The 15,681-nt window shown below is 46.1% G+C and overlaps 1 long non-coding RNA gene across 1 annotated transcript in view; it reads right to left on the reverse strand.

Moving 5' to 3' along the window:
* The window catches only part of LOC132681423 (uncharacterized), a 339,118-nt gene that overhangs the window by 307,655 nt on the left and 15,782 nt on the right, over positions 1 to 15,681 (reverse strand). The window contains exon 2 of the long non-coding RNA XR_013556851.2: positions 11,640 to 11,720. This is a non-coding gene — a long non-coding RNA (uncharacterized LOC132681423). The remainder of the gene's footprint in view (positions 1 to 11,639; positions 11,721 to 15,681) is intronic.

The following is a 15,681-nucleotide window of genomic DNA, read 5'->3' on the forward strand; positions in this document are numbered from 1 at the left end:
GGAGGGATGCACAACCGAGGGCCCTCTCACCCCTTCTCCCTTACCCAGCTGCCCCCTTTTCCTCCTACTGCCAGGCACTGGGCTAAACTCTTGGCACACATGACCTTATTTCACTTTCCCAATAACCTGTAAGTTATAGGCCATTACTATTCCGCTTTACAAATGAGGAAACTAAGGCTCGAAGAGGGCTAGGTGATTTGCCCAAGCTGGTAAGTGGCAGAACCACCAAACCCAGATGTGTCTGACCCCAGGGCCCAAGCTCTCCACCCCTACACGGCTTCTTCTTTCTTCCTCCTCTGTTTATGTCAAAGGCTTTCTACCCTTGCCCTTGCCCTAGCCCCATATCAGACCCTGTATCTTCTGGAGGTTCGGGGGGCTCCGGAGTAGGTTGATCTAGGAAGAACAAAGCCCTGCAGGTGGAGGAGTTACTGTTTCTGAGATTTCTCAAGAACAGGAAACTTCCGGGCTGCCTGCAATAAATCCAAGCCTTCCTTCCTTTGTGATTTCACCCCGGGAACAACACTCCAGGATGACTCATCTTGAGGCCGGCAGGAGATCTCCTCTGGAGACTGGAGGTGACCTTGGCCAGGCACTCACATCCTGTGCCTGTTTTCCCGTTTGTCAAGTGGGCAGCCCCAACCCCCCTGCCACGCTGGTTGTGGAGTATCAGGGTGAACACCAAGCATGTGGAAAATAATTTTTAAGAGTGAATGCAGAACTTGACAATCCTCCAGCTCCCGCCTATACAGCCTGCGTACCAAACCCGGACCTAAACCCTCTGCAGTCCTGATGCTGCCTGCCACAGGAGCGCACCCACACTCCTGCCTTCTGGGTGGATGCGCAAACTGTGAGGGAAGGGGGACGTGGTTAACGACCCTTTTCTTTCCAACTGTAACTACTCACTGTGCCTTCAGCTCTGCATGACCTTCTTATAAGCATATAATGCTGAAAACGGCAAGCATTCACCGAGCCCTAATTAGGTATGGATTATATATATGTATTTAATATATTTTTATATTTGTTATATATTTCTTTTTTTAATATTTATTTATTATCTTTGAGAGACAGAGACAGACAGATAGAGCATGAGCGGAGGAGGGGAAGAGAGAGAAGGAGACATAGAATCCAACGCAGGTTCCAGGTTCCAGGCTCCAGGCTCTGAGCTGTCAGCACAGAGCCCAACTCAGGGCTCAAACTCACGAACTGCAGTATCATGACCTAAGCCAAAACCAGACGCTCAACTGACTGAGCCACCCAGGTGCTCCTAATTTCATATATATATATAGGCAATATATATATATGGCAATATACATATATGCCAATATATATATATGCCAATATAAATATATATATATATATATATATATATTTATATATATATTGCCTCATTTAATCCTTTTAGGAGTGTCTATGACCAGTCCTACTATTGTACAGGTGAGAAAAATAAAGTTCAGACCAATTGATTACGTGAAGAAACGTGAAGGTCACACAGCTAGCAGGTGCGGAAGCCCAGATCCCCTATCAGATCTGTCAGTCTGCACCAGGGCGTGCTGCCTTCACCCTTTTTGTTTTTAAAATGACCAGCCCTTGGGGCGCCTGGGTGGCTCAGTCGGTTAAGCGGCCGACTTCGGCTCAGGTCATGATCGGCTCAGGTCATGATCTCACGGTCCGTGAGTTCGAGCCCCGCATCGGGCTCTGTGCTGACAGCTCAGAGCCTGGAGCCTGTTTCAGATTCTGTGTCTCCCTCTCTCTGACCCTCCCCCGTTCATGCTCTGTCTCTCTCTGTCTCAAAAATAAATAAACGTTAAAAAAAAAAATTAAAAAAAATAAAATAAAATGACCAGCCCCAGGACTCTCCTAGCCACCTTTTCCACTTAATTTTTCTCCATAGTTTTTTTTTTTAATGTTTATTTCTTTTTGAGAGAGAGCACACAAGCAGGCGGCAAAAAGAGGGGGAGTCAGAGGATCCAAAGCCGGCTCTGTGCTGACAGCAGAGAGCCTGACATGGGGCCAGAACCCACAAACTCAAGATCATGACCTAAGCCGAAATCGGACGTGCACCCACCTGAACCACCCAGGCATCCCTCTCCATAGTTCTTAGGCTCTTTAGTGATGAATTCACTGTTGCCCCATCCCCAGCCCAAGAGCTGGTAAATTCACGTAGACAGGGATTTTCCAGTGTTTAGCCACTACTGTATCCCCTAAGTGCCTAGAACAATGCCTGACATGTACTAGATATTCAAGAAGTACTTATCAAACATATGAATTTGACCAAAATTCTCATCAGTTATTTTCAACTCTTCTTTCTGCTAGATGATAAATTTGGACAGCAGTTTCTTCATCTCAGTACCCTCTACCCCTCACCCCCCACAGAGTCTATGATGATACTTTGAATATAGTAAAATATTCAATAAAAATTTGGGAACATGATTTAACTATTTGTTTTTGAAACGGGATTTTTTTGTCTTGGGGGTGGTCTGCTGTTTGGGGAATTCACTCTCTGCTCCCCACAAGATAGAGGGTGTTTCATATGCGATGCTTCCTCTCTGCAGCCCTGGGTTCCGCCCTCCCGGGCTGCTCTAGGATGCTGACAGACAGGTGGGCTCCAAAGCCTGATGCCAAGGCACCCTCCTTGGCTTTTATTTGCCTTGCTCCTGACTCATCTTCCCTGGGCTGTGGGAAAGGGTTCAGTATGCAGCTCCCTAAACTCGCTGCTGAACAGCAGGCTGAGCGGGTGTTGGAAATGATACAGAAAAAAAAGAATCTAATTAAGCAGAGTAGGTGATAGTGTCAGGAAGAAAAAGGAAGCAAGTGGCAATTTGGATATCTGCCTGCAAATAAAAGACATGACTGTCGTTTCTCCTCTGGCTCCTGTTTGCCCTATAAATCTCAGCTCACTAATCCAAGTGTTTTAATTATCGCTGTATAATACAACATGCTGTGTTGAGCCCAACATGGGGAAATTAAAGCGAAGGAGGGGGGTGGAGGGATTCAGGCTACCCCATTCTCCCATTTCTCTTGTTTACACTAATCTGAAGGTGTTTTTTCACCCTTTTGCCATAAACACAACATGAGGTTTTCCAGCATCAAACACATTACCTTTTTCCACTCACAAAAAGGAACTTCAAGCCCTGAGCTCTTTCCCCAACACAGGCAACTCAGGGACCAGGAGTCACTGCCACAGTTGTCACTTAATCCCCAAGAAATCAAAAGAACTAGGTCATGAATTAAACACTAGTTCCAAAAGAGTCCCTGAGTGGGAAGCAGCATGATGGTTAAGACGAGCAGTTGAATTTGAGCTCCACTACCCACTAGCTGTGTGGCCTTGGGCAAATCGCTGAACCTCTCTGAGTCTCAGCTTCTTCAAATAAAATACAGTGATAACAGGATTAAATAACATAATGCATTTAGCACAGCGTCTGACACACTGTAAGTGCTATGCAGCATACTCCCATCTCCTGGTTCTTATCTTTGCCATCCCAACTACCTAAAGCAAACTTCAGAAGGCAGTATGGCTCACTTTTTTCTTCCTTCTCAAGTGCCACCTTATCAGTGAGCCTTCCCTTAGGACCCTAAATAAAACACTAGCTCCTCCTTCCATACACACACACTACATCCCCCTCTTATGTTCTTTATCTTCCATAGCACTAAGAACTATCTGACATTTTATATATCTGTGTGTTTAATTATTTTTTTTTTGTCTCCACCTAAAAGGTAAACCCCAAGAAGGCAGAGCTTTTGTTTTGTAGTCTGCTGTATCTCCAGCACCTTCAGCAGGGATGCCTGGCATACAGTAGATGTTTAATAAATATTAACTGAATGAGTAAATAGAAGCTATTCTTTGGATGATGAGGCCTGAAAGAGCCATCAGAGACCACGCTGGCCAAAGTTCTACACAGGCTAGGAAACCGAGGCCAAGAGACATCAGATGACCTACCCTCTGATTCCTGCTTCCCTAGAATTGAGCAGTGGTAGCGGCTGAGGGCCCTAACTCCTGCTGTCTCGTTCTGCTTCAAGCCAGCCTGCCCAGACCAACAGCTCAGCATGTTGGTGTCCTGTGTTCCTTGTCTGGGGAATGGAAATAATTAAGCAGATGGCTCTCCCCCCCAAATGCTCAGGACCCGGATGCCCCAGTGACTGGCAATCTATAAAAGCAAAAAGAACAGGTGGAGATACTGCAGTGGCTCTGGAAATCCATCGACAAATGTGCTCAGAGTTGAAGAAGTGCAGACAGCTGCAGCACAAAGGAGCCAAAGGCCACTGCATTTCTCTCTCCAAAATCCACCAGCATCCAGGACCCTCGTGGCTTTCTGCACTGACTGAAGACAAGCACTGCAGTCCCATTTCTGGCGCGCCTGGGTAAATTCCTCTTGCACAGACACAAGGGACCCTGTGCAGACGGCTGCAAACCCCAGCTATACCATTCCTAGATGTACAACCTCTCTGGGTATCTACTTTTCATCCGTTAGGACCTTCTTAGCATCAAATGAGAAAGCACACAGCCCCGGGGCATGGTCCATGGCAGGGACATGATAAAACATTAAGTGTTCTCATAGGACACGATGATATCTGCAGTCAAACACAACCCTCCATTCCCCCAACCCCTGTCTGCCTCACCACCCCTTAGAGTTTAGAATTGGGGGTCTTGGAAATGAGGGACTATTCAGCCTTAGGAATCCAGTACCAGATAATGTTTTTTGCTTTCCATTCAAGTAGAATGGAAAGAATTCAGACCCTACACCAGTCCCCCTCTTCCTCCAAGCCACTCAGGACCTCATCAGGCCCCAAAGGGAAGACTGCAGCCTGACAGTATGAATCACTCAAATGCTTTTTTGCAGAAAGTGAGATATGGCCTAGAGTTCCCCAAGGGTTAAGGTGAGAAAGGACCCAACAAAAATACCCTGTGCTTCCTTCACTATCTGTTCTCTTAACCAAATAATCAATTTTAAAGGGCCAAAGGAGGACACCACCAGTAATTAGAATAAGGAAACATTGTGTGAGCTGGTCCAACTCCTCAACCTCTCTGAACCTGTTTCCTCACGTGTATGAAAGCCCCCAGCAATGTCTAAGGGGGCTATGTGACGAAGAAACGAGAGAATGCACAGCGCCTGGGGCATTATCTGCTGCTTTGAATATTCAAGCCAAGAACTCCACTGCAGCCAATGCCGGAATCATAAGCATTAATTGCTCCAAAAGAACACTCTGTACAGCAAACGGAGCCTTTCTCTGCACCACAGACAGACTTGACCACTCGACCACGGACTGCAGGTTGAGAGCAAACATGAACTCCACCAGAGGGTTTCAAAAAATCATTGCAAACAATGGGAAAGGGTGTGAGGAGACATAAGGATGCACAAAGGCACAGATGGAACGGAGACCCAAACAGCTCCTTGAAGAAGGGTGCCCAGTTGAACATGGTGGGGGATGCTCCTCATAAAAAACCTCGTTTGAGGTCACTGTTGCTTTGAGACACTGCCACTTTTGATAAGTGGGAATTTCTAGAATGTTCCCATGGCTGTATGGCGCATCGCTTACAAACATAAGCTCTGGGGTGAAACAAATCTATGTTTGGTGTTCCAAGAGCCCTGAAGAGGTTTCAGGAGCTGGTGACTTTCTGCTACTCAGGGAACTTCTCTGGGCCTCAGTTTCCACCCAAGCACTGGAGCTAATGATTCCTGCCTCAGCAGGTCAGTAGTAAGGCTAAACACGGTGGGCGTCCCCTAAGGCGCTTCCAACAGCTGTTGTGTTAAAAAAAAAAAAAAAAATCAGAATAAATCAGCTGGAACGCGAGTGGGGGCGCGGCGGGGGCGTGGGGCCGCTCCAGCAGGCGCCCCGGAGCCGGCCCGGGGCCTGTGGCCTGACAGGGAAGGCCAGGGAGCGGGCGCCCCGCGGGAGCGCCGAGGCCCCGCTGCGCCCGGCCGGGCGGGGGCGGCGGAGGAGGAAGCGGGGGCGGCCGGAGCGCGGTGGGGATGTTTAAAGGAAATTTACAATCATTTCCTCTCTGTGGTTTGGTGACAAATCAACAACATCCTGTTCTTTTGTGAGGCTCCGGGCGCCTGCAAGGCGGGGGCAGCGCTCCGGCTCTTAAAGGGACACACACACACAGGGTTCCCTCCCCCCCACTCCCCCCCTACTCCCCTGCGGCTCCGAGAAAAAAAAAAAAAAATACAGCCTCCCCAAGGCGCCACCTCCGGGGGTGCGCGCGGCCGGAATGAAGGGGCTGCTGCCGGAGCCGCCCCCGGGCCGCGACCCGGATCGCGTCCCCTCCCCCGCGGCCTTCCATTCCCGCGGACGGGAGGAGACGGCGGCGGCGCACCCCTCTGATGGATGCAGCGGCCCGGGGCCATCTCCCGCGGAGGGGGCAGGCGGGGGGCGGAGGCGCTCCCGCCCGACGGTTTCCCTCCCGCCCTCCCGCGCCAATTCCAGGACCGGGCTTCGGACCTCCGGGTGGTTTTTACCCCCTCCCCCGATCCCCTCGCCTCGAATTTTCCAGCCCCCAAACTCTGGATTTATGGTTAAAATGTCGACGTACGCACACGAGGTTTATAAAATGCCAAGGCGGAGAGAGGCTTCCCTGGCTGTAGGAGTAATGAGAATCAGATGGCTAGGGCCAGAAAAATAATAAAATACTTAACTACCCTCCTGGGATTTCCTTCATTCAGTCATTTAATGTTTGTTGTTGTTGTTGTTGTTTTTTGTTGTTTTTTTTTTTAATTTTTTTTTTCAACGTTTTTTATTTATTTTTTTTTGGGACAGAGAGACACAGAGCATGAATGGGGGAGGGGCAGAGAGAGAGGGAGACACAGAATCGGAAACAGGCTCCAGGCTCCGAGCCATCAGCCCAGAGCCTGACGCGGGGCTCGAACTCACGAACCGCGAGATCGTGACCTGGCTGAAGTCGGACGCTTAACCGACTGCGCCACCCAGGCGCCCCTGTTGTTGTTTTTAATTAAGCGCTGGTCACCATTCTAGGCCCGGTACAACAGGAACAAGACAGACAACATCCCTGCCCCCAGGGGGCTTAGATTCTCAAAATGAATGAGTGGATGGATGGATGGGATTATTTCACATGCTGTATGTGCTGTAATCAAAGAGGGTCATATTCTAGATTCTAGAACCACGGCTTCCTAAAGGAAAACTCCTTGAGTTGGTGACCAAAGAATGAATTGAAACGTCCAGCAACATTATGCAGAGAGAGACTAGAAGCAGTGACAGCATCCCTGCTCATCGCCAAGACCACCTGAAGGGCATCCCAGGGAGGATTTCCCTCCCCCCGCCCCCAAGACAAGCCCTGAGAATTGGCATCCAGGATGTGAGCGACCTGGGTCCTTCCGGTCTGGCTGTATAACCCCAGCAAGTCCCTTCCCTGCTCCAGGCCTCACAGTTTCTTCGCCTAGAAACAGAACACTGAACTAAATTCAGTAGCTCTCAACCCTAAGTGCAAATTAGAATTCTCCAGGGTGGTTTTCAAAAACAATGATCACCCTGATCCCACCTCGGTCCCAGGGAATCAGAATCTCTGATAATGAAGCCTGTGCACTGGCATTTTTTTTGAGGGTTCCCTGGCTGAGTTCAGTGTGCAGCCAGGGTGAAGAGCCAGTGACCTAGATGATCTCTAAAGCCTAGGTTTAAAGTGCAGCAAGAGCTACTTGGATTTAGGGTATAATCATTCACAACACTGAGTGTTTGCCATCTCTCATATAATACACCAAATATGCCATGCACATATTTAAGTTACAGAGAAAAACCCTACCAAATTAGATGGGTACTGTTATTACCTCCATTTTACACATGAGGAATTGGAGGTACAGAGAGGAAATCTGGCCAAGAGCCTCAGTCCTCTAAGCTGGAGTGTCTTTCCAGTGACAAGAAGCAAATTTCTACCTCACGGAGCTGTTAATCACACAGAGTAGCTACAGAGAAAAAAAAGCCTGGGGTACTCTGAGCTGGGGCTGCAAACCTGCCTTGAATGGAGGCAAGGGACTGGCCTGAAGGGCCTTTGGTCATTCTGACAGCACAATGATGTGCATGCCCAGAGTGCAGGTCCCAAAATGGAGTGTAACTCTAAGAAAAACAGCCTTTTATGTTTCTCTGCATTGATCTTCTTGGTCATTTTCAAAGATGATTCCCATAAAATGTGCGGTTTTGCCTCAGGCAGACGGAGGAACCATTTGGCAGGATGAGGAGAAAACTTTCTGTGCACCCCAGTATGGCCAGGACAGAATATACTCACCCGCCCCCACCCCCTCCCATATGGGGCCCACCAGTGCCCTTCCCACCTTTTGACTGCCTTCCCATTTGTGCAGTTCCCTGAGGCAGGACCCAGAGAAGGGCACTGAGACAGGTTCCCAAGGAAGTGAAAGATCTGTTAAAGCAGAGATGAGAAAAAAGGGAAGCTGCTGGTCCATCTTACAGTGAAATAGTGTGCTGCTATTAAAAAGGGGAGAGCTGTACAGATAGATTCCAAAGATACTCGTGATACACAAGGTACAGAACAAGATCTTCTCATTGATATTTCTGTAAACACCACACACACACACACACACACACACACACACACACACACACACACCGGAAACTAGCAGAACCATCTGGAAGGACAGATTCCCAACTGTTCTAGTGATGACTGGGCAGATGCATATGGGTGGAGGTAACAGTGCGGCAGTGTGTTGCATTAATGGCATACTTTTACTTTCTCTATTAATCACCATATTATTTAAGTTGTTGACAGCAAATGTGTATTAATTTTTTTAGATAAAGGGACTTCTATTCATAAAAAATAAAAATAAATATTAAAAAGGGGAGCATAAAAGCCTACTTTGGGCTCTGGGAATTCTATCCAAGATAGGTCCCCAGCCAATGTCATCTCTGCCGGGTTTTGCAGCTGGTGTTAACAGTGCCACTGCTGCCCACAGCCGCTTTGTCCTCAGCATGCCATTACAGTGGCAATCTCTTACCTGGTCAGCTGCTTCCTCTTCAGTCAGGAAATGCCCCGTGGAAGTTTTGGGTGATAGAAGATGGATTTGAGAGCTAGAAGCCCCGGCTGATAGAAGAGGTGACAAAGCTCACTTCGGAGGGGAAAACTGCCAAAGGTGCTACCTATCCCATAGAGGTAGGTGAAGGGAGTGGCACTGAAGTTCAAAGGCTCTGACTTCCTTATGCATCTATGTGTTGTTCTGGAAGGTGAGAAATGGAACTTGACAGACCAAGACCTGAAGACAGACCATAGTTCTTTGTGGTCCAAACCTCAACCCAGAAATCCAAAAGGCTAGGAGCAAGGGTCTGCTTAGAACATTATATGCAGGACTGTCCCCTCCAATGAGCGGTCTGCAGGAACAGCACGAGGTGAACTGTCATGCTCTAGGGAAGAATAATTTAGCCACACTCTGCTTCCTTTTTATGATTTCTTAGATCTTCGTAGTTTATAAACAGCATAATGTTGTGGTTAAGAGCATGAGCTAAGAAGACAGAGAACCCAAGTGGGATTCTGTACCACTTCCCTAAGCTTCCATTTCCTCTCTTCTAAAATGGGGATGATAATAGTACTTACCTCATGGAACTGTCCAGTGAGAATTAAATGAGACAATGCAGGAAAAGTCCTGAGCCCTGTACTGGGTACATGCAGTTAATAGTAACCAATGGTTTGGGGTGCCTGAGTGGCTCAGTCGGTTAAGCATCCAATTTCTCAGGTCATGATCTCGTGGTCCATGACTTTGAGCCCTGTGTTGGGCTCTACACTAACAACTCAGAGCCTGGAGCCTGCTTTGGATTCTGTGTCTCCTTTTTTCCTCTCTCTGCCCCTCCCCTGCTTGCACTCTGTGTGTGTGTCTCTCTCTCTCAAAAATAAACATTAAAAAAATAATAATAAATAGTAACTAACAATTATAACTAACAATTACAAGATCCCCCAACAATTATTAACTGTACCTTTTTTTTTTAGTTTATTTATTTATTTTGAGCATGCGTGTGAGCATGAGTAGGGGAGACGCAAAAGAGAATCCCAAGTAGGCTCCGCACTGTCAGTGCAGAGTCCGATGTGGGGCTCGAACTCATTAACCGTGGAATCATGACCTGAGCCAAAGTCAAGAGGAACTTAACTGACTAAGCCACCTGGGTGCCCCTTAAATGTACCTTTCAGATGAAAATAAGGAAGGTGGTTGACATTTACATACTTACTAGCTTACACATCTCTAACATAAGTCTGAATTAGTGGTCTTCCAGAAGACCTGTGCCCACCAAAATCCTACACAGTAGAGCTAATATTACATTCAACAGTTATCACCTTCCTCTAAAGTCATCCAGTAGAGACCCTAATTTAATTTACACTTGCCTTTATGTTTGCTAGGTGCTGTGCAGACAAATCAAGACAAATGAAATTCCTTCCTTCCATTCATTCAGGCCTGGCCATTTTTGAATCTTCCCAAAGCCCTTAGAAATAGGAATCCTTTCTTTCATTTTTTCTTTTAACTTCCGTTACCTCCTCAGTCTAGTCTAGTTAGGAGAAAGAACTGTTTCTGGGGATAGGAGGTTTAAACTGATGGGCCATTAGCACGATAACAAAGCAAAAGGAATTTTCCAGGTCACCAGCCAACAACTTTAGAGCGGTATTTAAAATTCACTTGCTTAGGGGGAGGGAAAGACATTGGTCAGGAGAGGGTGGGGAAGGATTTCTCCCAGCTGATGGGGAACTGGGGAACGCCCTTTTTTATGGTTAGCAAAACCAGCAAACACCTTAACAAGCTGCTTGGTTTCTGGGCTGATCTTTTCTCATAGTGCTTGAAATACAGATATCAAAAAGAAAACAAACAGCCTTCTGCTGAATCCATAAAGAAAAGGTTCTCCTTGGCTCCTGGCTCCGGATTTAGGGAACAACTGGATCCCTGCTACAATATAACATACAACGTACCCATGAATTTCTTTTAAGCTCACTGAATACACACACACACATGCACGCATGCACGCACACACACACATACACACACACGCTCATCTACACTCTGCCTTATTCCAACTGTGACAAAGCTCAGTAGGAGAGGAGCTATGGTCTCACTGTGTTTCCCCCAACCCAAGTTTGCATTTTTAAAATTTATTTGCTGGCAGTCTGGAAGTCACTGGGGAAGGCTGCTTCAACACTTAATTGGTAAACAGATCTGTTATAGTAGAAATATTCTTCTAGTGATCACCTTTGCTGCGGATAGAAGAATGACCAGCCAAGAGTCCTGCTGAAATTTGGTGACAACGTTTTATCATCTCCCAATATCACTCTCCCTATCCCACAGTGCACTGCTCCAGGAATTTTCATAGCCCTGGCTTCTGGAGGCCCCGCCAAATTGCACGAGACTGTTTAAGAAGTACTTATACACAGTTTTAGGTTTTTTTCTACAATTGTTTCCAAACTCTAAAATTCAGCAGATTCTTTGCAAAGGAACACAAAGGAAAAATAGATTTAAGACTATTGTTTCTGGTAGGAACCAATCACAACGTTGCTCAAACGGGTCCCTAGAATTCAAAGTTTGGGGAAAAAAAATCACTATTTTAGAATATCTTTCTATTATTACTTTAGGTAATTTTGTCATTACAAGCAAGTCCAAACTCCTCCCTATGCCGTTAGAACCCTTTTTGATCCAGCTCCCACCTACCTGAGCTCCAAGTAGTCATTCCCATATATCTGCTCTCTTGATTTACATCTTGATTTTGGCAGTGGGTCCTCCAGTAGCTTCCTGATAAGAGATACAGGAGAGGTCAATTTTTTGATACCTTGCATATCAGCATATATCTTGCCTTCTGTTCTCTCTTCACATTTTGACTGGTAGTTTTGCTAGGTATAAAATTCTAGGTTGTAAATCATTCCCCCAACAACCCTAGGCCTCTCCAGCATCCAGGTGTTTGAACTGTAAGTTCCTTTTGCATAGAACACATATCCCATGCCCACTCCCACCCTTGTGTAGCTAACGCCTCATTGTTTTTTGTGTTTTTTTTTAAGATTTATTAAAAAAATTTTTTTTAACATTTATTTATTTTTTTTTTAATTTTTTTTTAACGTTTATTTATTTTTGAGACAGAGAGAGACAGAGCATGAATGGGGGAGGGGCAGAGAGAGAGGGAGACACAGAATCTGAAACAGGCTCCAGGCTCTGAGCGGTCAGCACAGAGCCCGACGCGGGGCTTGAACTCACAGACCGTGAGATCATGACCTGAGCCAAAGTCGGACGCTCAACCGACTGAGCCACCCAGGCACCCCAACATCTATTTATGAGAGATAGAGACAGAGTGTGAGCGGGGGAGGGGCAGACAGAGGAGACACAGAATCTGAAGCAGGCTCCAGGCTCTGAGCAAGCTGTCAGCACACAGCCTGACGCAGGGCTCCAACCCACAAACCATGAGATCGTGACCTGAGCCAAAGTCGGACACTCAACCAACTGAGACACCCAGGTGTCCTTTTTTTTTTTAAGATTTATTATTTTTTTTTAAGTAATCTCTACACCCAAAGTGGGGCTCGAACCAATAATCCTGAGATCATGAGTTACATGCTCCACCAACTGAGCCAGGCAGGTGCCCCATACCTCATTATTCTTGTCAGAGAAACTTACCTGGCCAGCCACATATCCCTCCCAGTTGCTCCCACAACCTGGTGCTTATCCCTCACTATACTTCTTACACCATGTTATCATTATCTGTTTACTTGTCAGTATCCTCCACTAGTGAGTGAGCATGAGGGCTAAAAATACATAGCCACAGTGCCATGCAATAAATATTTATAGAACAAAGAAATACATAAATGGTTGTGATGATTTTTTTTTTCAAGATACAATGTATAGTAAAATGTTTGACAAATGCCCTTACCAGTTGGTGCCTGCTACGGACTTGGGGAGTAGAGAGCAGGATTGGTCTGGGGAAGAAATGTCACCCTGATACTAGGACCATTATAATTTCTTGCTCAATATCTGCCTTTCATGAAGACAGGGACCAGCTCTGGCTCTCAATGCTGTGTTCCCAACAATCAGACCATAATGACAACTTAATAAAGAACTGTTGAATGAATGAACTGGTCCAGACAAAGGGAGTCCTATGCATTACACAGCCAAGAAAACAGAGAGAAAAAGTCCCTATACTGACTTACAGTCACAGGAAAAAGCAAGGTTTGGAATGAAAACACAATTCATCATCTGTTCCCACCCCACCTCCAATAGCAAACCCTCTCCCAATTCCCTGTTCCAGATATAGGCATTCCCTTCTTTGGACACACGGATTTGAAGCCCAGAACTATTTGGTTTGGACCCTTGCTTTCATAGTCTGTTTCTTTTCAATCAGCAAGTCCTATTGTCTCCTCCCTCTCTCCCTTTACAGCAGCTTTCTCCCGACCCTTCTGCTTCGTCCCTCTAGTACCTTCGCTGAGGCCTCTGTCACCCCACACTGATATTTTCCCCTGGCTCCCTCCTTCGCTCCAAGGCGTTTGGACACCTCTGTCACATTAATCTCTCTGAAGCATCACTTTGCAGTGTCTCCTCACTGCCCCAAAATACCTTCAGACTCTCTTGATTTCCTCCCATGTTAAGTTACAACTCTTCTGCCAGCTTTCACCCTTCAGGATGACTTCTGATGCTCTGTTTTCCCTCCCCACACACAGCAGCTCGCTTATCACATGTACACAACTCTCACTCTGATTAGGCAAGATGTGTCACTGTCTCTGAAACAACAGAGCAGACTTCTGCACAACTTGCACATTCTCTTCTCTGGAATGTTCTCCGTACTCCTCTCTTAATTCAATCCATCCTTCCAGACCTATGGTTTAAATCCTTCCTCCTCCAAGATGCCTTTATTTACAACTTCAGAACTTGCAGATCTCCCCAAATTTAAAATCCAAAAATGCTTATCATCTTTGCAGCCCAGCTAAATCCAAATGTGTGCCTTAATGTAAGACACTATATATTCCACACACATTAGTGCAATATTCCCCAGCTATCCAGACTGCGCCTTGATGGTAAGGATGTCCTGTTCTTGGACCCGAGGGCCTTAGAGTTCGACATGGAGTAGTATTCAGGAGGTGGTAAGAGAACTGCCTCTAGAAACAGACAGACCTGGACTAATCTCAGCCCTACCAATTCTAATTGTGTGTATTTGGACCCTCTGAGCTTCAGTATCCTTACCTGTAAAACTGGGATAATAACAGTGCTACCTCATGGGTTTGATGTGAAAATTTAAATGAAATAATGCTAAGTAAAACAATTAGGACAGTGTTGTGATACATGACAGTGTGACACATATATGATACACGTACTCAGTAGTACTCAGTACGTGTTAGCTATTGTTATAAGAGACTCCAATTCCTATTCTTGGATTTGAACTTTGGCCTTGATTTTGCTTTACACTTTCTGTCACCGAGCCAGCCTTGCAAATAGTGATTTCCTGCCAGTCCCCACCTCTGTGTCCACCCTTGGCTGGTCAAAGCATTCTCTGTAAGCAGTGGTTAAGAGAAAGTTCCATCATACAAAGTCATCTTGGGCCCCACTTTGTGTTTCCTCCTGCCCTCAGCACTCCTGGATTCGGTGCTGAATTGTTTTAGTACCTTTGGTTTGGAAGCTTAAGCCTTTCTTTTTTCCACTTTTTTTTTTTTTTTTATCACTATCATTGTATTATAAAAACAATACATGTTCATTAAAATATTAAAAGTGAAGAGCAAATGTCTCACTCCTCACCCAAACCTCCATTCCTGATCTTCAGAAATAACCAGTTAGCTTCTCATGTGTATTTCCAGAAAACATCCACGGCTATAGAAACATATACACACATACATTTTTCTGTGGCCTGCTTTATTCACTTAACAATCGGCCTCTCTCGCTCTAAGTAGGCTTCATGTACAGTGCAGAGCCGAGCACAGGGCTTGAACTCATGACCCTGAGATCAAGACCTGAGCTGAGATCAAGAGTCGGATATTTAACTGACTGAGCCATGCAGACACCCCTAACAATCGGTCTTGAACACCTTTCTATACTTATACCTGATAGGTTCACCACACATTGTTCAAAGGCAACTTTGATTTCTTTTGTAAAAGAGCAACCATCATTGATTTAATCAACCTCCTACAGATGGGCATGTAGGTTGCTACTAGTAAAACAATGTGATGAACATCTTTGTATATATATCTCTATGGACGCCTTAAGTCTTAGGGCTTCTGATTGCCAGATTAGACTAGACTGGGAGTGAGTCATCAAATTTGGTTCTACCTCCCGTGTCTCTACCCAAATATAGCATTCAGTCCCTATACTCACTGACTCACTGGTCACCGGTGTGACCACGTTCCTCCTCATTTCAAAATAGAAGAAAGAGGTCACTGGACTGTTTCCTCACGATCCCGCTCAAAAGAAGCTCACAGAACCCACGTATGTCCCTTTATCTGGAACCAGAGGGGAAATCCCAGGCATCGGGGGATAAGATTTCAGAGTCTGGCTGTGTTCTCAGGTAGCCCTGAGGTAGCCCCAGAGAAGGAAGGAAACACGTTTTTGGTTCATGAGACACAATCCCAGCTGTTTTCAGTGGGACTGAGAGGGATGTGAGTATGACAATAAGGACAGCAGAGGAGACAGCCTTCAGGTGGTGGCTGGGGGGAGGTGAACACATAGGGCTTTCATCAGCAGTGACTGGGCATTATTATCCTAGCCCACATCCGTCCCTTTGCAACTA

The sequence above is a fragment of the Panthera onca genome, chromosome A1, assembly GCF_046562875.1.
Source record: "Panthera onca isolate mPanOnc1 chromosome A1, mPanOnc1 haplotype 2, whole genome shotgun sequence".
NCBI lineage: Eukaryota > Metazoa > Chordata > Mammalia > Carnivora > Felidae > Panthera > Panthera onca.